Consider the following 5,027-nt stretch of genomic DNA (forward strand, 5'->3'; position numbering starts at 1 on the left):
AGCTGATTTTCTGAAAAGAAACCTGATAAAAATAAATTGATTAGACAGATACCTAATATCTGAAAAGAATTTCAAGTTCCCAAAACAATTAAATCTTTTGACTTTCTAAAATTGGGCCTAACTTATTTGACTTTTGAATCTCCAAAAAAAATGCAAGCACTCATCAGAAAATCTATTCTTACACAAACCCAATTAGACAAATTCCCCCTAAATATATGCAATTTCATCAGAATTAACCCAATTAAAAAAACATTCCCCCTAAATTACATACTAATCTCAAATTAATCTAATTAAACACATTTAGCAAACAAATTACACAAATCAATTATGCTAAAACGTGACAAATTAAATAGACATATCACATAAATAAATCGCAAATTTTAGGTACGCAGTTTTCGTAAGATAAAATTATAACACATTTAGGTACATACAAATTTTACGAAAACATGTACACAATTAAACATATATCATACGTACATACCAATTCAAATTAAAACACATAGATCACATAGATCAGATGCAATACACACAGTACATATCAAAAATTAACAAAAATTAAGAGTTAAGGAATTGCTTAGCTCATTTCGATCATTCCCATTTCATGCCTTAGAGTTGCAAAATGAGATTCACACAACGGCTTTGTGAGAATGTCGGCAATTTGATTCTCCGTGGGAACATGATCGATCTTCAAATCGTTCTTTTCGACGTGGTCTCGGATAAAATGGTGTCGAACGTCAATATGCTTGGTTCGCGAATGAAGCACCGGATTTTGGGTTATGGCGATTGCACTTGTATTATCGCATAAAATGCTAACATTTTCGCACTTAATCCCATAGTCCAATAATTGTTGCTTCATCCACAAGATTTGTGCACAACAACTCCCAGCTGCAATATATTCGGCTTCGGCAGTGCTCGTAGCTATGGAGTTTTGCTTTTTGCTGAACCAAGAGACCAATCTTCCCCCTAAGAACTGGCATGTCCCTGAGGTACTTTTTCGGTCTATTTTACAACCTGCAAAATCTGCATCTGAATAACCAGTTAGTGTAAAATCTCCTTCTTTGGGATACCATAATCCCACATTGATTGTTCCTTTGAGATATCGAATTATCTTCTTGGTTGCAATCAGATGACTTTCTTTGGGCTTTGATTGGAATCTTGCACATACGCCAACCGAGTAGGATATGTCCGGTCTGCTTGCGGTTAAGTATAGTAACGATCCAATCATCCCTCGATACATCGTTTGATCGACGTCTTTTCCTTCATCATCTTTATCGAATTTTTGAGATGTACTCATGGGAATTTTGACTGAGGATTTTCCATCTATGCCAAATTTCTTGATAAGATCTCTTGTGTACTTGGCTTGATTTATGAAAATTCCTTCTTCAAGTTGCTTGACTTGCAGTCCCAAAAAGTAATTTAATTCTCCCATCATACTCATCTCGAACCTGTTCTGCATGAGCTTAGAAAATTTCTCACATAAAGATTTATCAGTACTTCCAAAGATAATATCATCAACATAAATTTGTACTAATAAAATGTGATTATTTTCTTGAATTCTAAAGGGGGTTTTATCGACTAGACCTTTGGTGAATCCACAACTAATTAAGAACATTGACAAGGTGTCGTACCAAGCTCGCGGAGCTTGTTTTAACCCATACAATGCCTTCTTTAATTTGTAGACTTGATCACCAACGTCTTTTACCTCAAAACCGGGTGCTTGTTCGACGTAAACTTCTTCTTCAAGTAAGCCATTAAGAAATTCGCTCTTTACGTCCATTTGATATACCACGAAATTCTTGTGCGCTGCATATGCTAGGAATATCCGGATTGCTTCGAGTCGTGCGACGGGGGCGAATGTCTCATCAAAATCAATTCCTTCTTCTTGTGAGTACCCCTTCGCGACTAATCTTGCTTTATTCCTAACAATGACGCCGTCTTCGTTTGCTTTGTTCCTAAAGACCCATTTAGTGCCAATTACATTTTGGTGCGTTGGTCTTGGAACAAGATTCCATACGTCGTTGCGCTTGAATTGATCTAATTCCTCTTGCATGGCATCTATCCAACTTGGATCGGCTAAAGCTTCATCAATTTCTTTTGGTTCCAGTTGAGATAGAAAGCATGAGAACATTGCATCTTGTTGTTGGTTCCTAGTAGATGATTGCGTCTTCACTCCGTCACTTGGATCTCCAATGACTAAGTCATGTGTGTGACTTCTTAGCCATTTTCGATTTGGTTGGAATTTTGTTGGATTCTCAGAGTTTCCTTCTTGATGTGATTCCACTTGTTGTGTATTAATGACGGTTGCATCTTCGGGTTCAACTACTGGAATTTCTTCTTGTGCAATTTCAGTTGTGCGTGATATTTCGGGTATCACATTTGATATTGCCTCAATTTGGTGATCACCCATATCACTTGATTCTTCTACTTCCTGCAACACATTGTCTTCGAACAAATCATTAGATTTAATTAAATCACGATTACCTTCACCATTTTTGCCGTTATTGTCGTGATTTTCATCGAACACAACGTGAATCGATTCTTCTACCACCATTGTTGATTTGTTGAATATTCTATATGCCTTGCTGGTAGATGAATATCCAAGAATATTCTTTCGTCCGCTCGCTCGTCAAAAGTCTTTAATTGAGACTTTCCATTAACAAGTACAAAACATTTACAACCAAATGTATGAAAATAGGTGAGATTGGGTTTTCTCCCTTTTCATATGGTGTTTTGTTATAGGACTTGAGGATTAGACTGCGATTTTGAGTATAGCACGCCGTGTTAATTGCTTCTGCCCAAAATCTTTTTTGGTAGTCCGGCGGCCGTTATCATGACTCGTGCGGCTTCCTTGAGTGTTCGATTTCTTCTTTCAGCTACACCATTTTGTTGCGGCGTTCGTGCGGCAGATAATTGATGTAAAATTCCTTGTGAATTGCAATAAGATTGAATCACTCTGTTTACGAACTCTGTTCCTCGATCGGTTCGTATTGTTGCAATCTTCATGTCTTTTTCGACTTGCAGTAGCTTCAATAGCTCTGGCAACTTTGATAAGACTTCATCCTTTTTCTTGATGAATATTATCCATGTGTACCTGGAAAAATCATCAACAACAACCAAAGTATATTTCTTACCACTTATACATACTGGGTCTACTGGACCAAATAAATCCATGTGCAGTAGACTTAAGGGTCTTGATGTTGACTCTTGAGCTTTGACTTTGAATGATGCTTTGATTTGTTTTCCTTTCTGGCATGCATCACAAATTTGATTTTTCTTGAACACAATGTTGGGTAGTCCTCGACTATATTATTTCTTGCAAGCTTGTTGATGGTTTTGAAATTCAAATGATTTAGCCTTCTGTGCCATTCCCAACAAACTTCATTCGAATTATTTGCCATCAAGCATACGGATTTCTTCGTTGTACTCCAATCTACAACATACATGTTTTTCTTTCTTGATCCGGCTAGTACGACTTCATTCGTAGATTCGTCCTTGACTTGACATTTGCCTTTGTAAAATTCTACGAGATATCCTTTGTCGCAAAATTGGCTTGTACTAAACAAGTTAAATTTTAATCCTTCGACATAAGATACGTCATCAATTCGTAGACCATTTTTCACAATTGCGCCAGTCCTTTTGTCATTCCATATCGATCGTTTCCACGAACACTACTTTTTGGTCCTTCGATACTTTTGAACTCAACTAGACTAGCTTTATTGTCGTCATATGTCGAGAGCAACCGCTATCGAAATACCAAATTTCCTGCAAGAAAGATTAATTATTTTTAGGTACCATGCTTGATTGGTCCTTTTGTGTTAGTAATTTTGGCATCCAAATCCACCTAGATCCCACTGATCCAAGAGTAGGTGATTTGTAACCATTAAAAACTCTATAATCATAAGCACTTGCGAATAATGCTTTGGTGCGGGTTGGGAAGCAGATAGTTTGCTTGATTTTATGAAAAAGAGCAAATCTGGACTTGGTCCATGGTTTGTCATCAAGCGACCAATCTTGTTCTGAGGGATATAATCTCCCAGCCCCAATTCTCGGAATTCTTCCCATATTCCTGTGAGGTTTTGTTTGCACTAGACTCGTTGGTTCTCTTTGGAGATACAAATTTTTGCCTTTTAAAAATTTGTTGCCTATCCGAGATTTTAAATTTTTGATTCGGCTTTGCAACATTTTTCTTGGCATTAATTTGTTACCAACTCCTTGTCTCATTGTGCTATACTGACTTTTCACAAATTTTACCACTGGAACTTTATTAATTAAAGTAGTAGTAGAATTAGTCAGTTTCACAGGGGTTTGAGAACATGATGGATCGTAGCCTAGTCCGGCTTTATCTCCAGCGGGTTTCTGCATGTTTACCATTTTGTCCATTATTTTGGATGAATTTGTAAATGATGCGATTACTTCCCGAAGGTTATGTTCTCGAACCTCTCTAGCTTTGCACTCTTCTTGAAGTCGAACATTTTCGGCTTTCAAGTTACTCACTTCATTTAGAGCATTTTGCAATTTTTGTGACATTTCTTCCTTTTCAAGAATTAACGTATTATTGCGCTCTTTGATTTGAGTATGAGTGGCCATGACTTTTGACAATCTTCCATAAGACTTTGAAATGATTCTTGAGTCTGGAAAGAAGTGTCAACTGAACTAAAAGAACTAAAGAGCTAGAAGATACCTCTTCGTCGATTTCACGCGCTATATAGCATTCCTCATGTTCGGATGTCTTGCCCACTAGGCATAGTAGCGCCGTATCTTCTTGTGATGAATCACTCTCGTCAATAGATGATTCTTTGGATTCACTTGCTTCTAACGGATCGCTTATTAGTGCCTTCCGTTTGCCCTTTTTGAATTTCTTCTATTTGGATTTGTATTCCACTTGTGGAGAAGTATTCGAATTTTTGTCCGCCTTGGGGTGTGGACATTCGGCCATAAAATGTCCAAGCTTTCTACAATTGTAACACACGTTTGTGTTATCTTCGACCGGTTCCCTTCTTGATCTTCTATTTCTCGAAAGAAATTTC

The sequence above is a fragment of the Ipomoea nil genome, unplaced genomic scaffold (genome assembly GCF_001879475.1).
Source record: "Ipomoea nil cultivar Tokyo-kokei standard unplaced genomic scaffold, Asagao_1.1 scaffold1734, whole genome shotgun sequence".
Classification (NCBI taxonomy): domain Eukaryota; kingdom Viridiplantae; phylum Streptophyta; class Magnoliopsida; order Solanales; family Convolvulaceae; genus Ipomoea; species Ipomoea nil.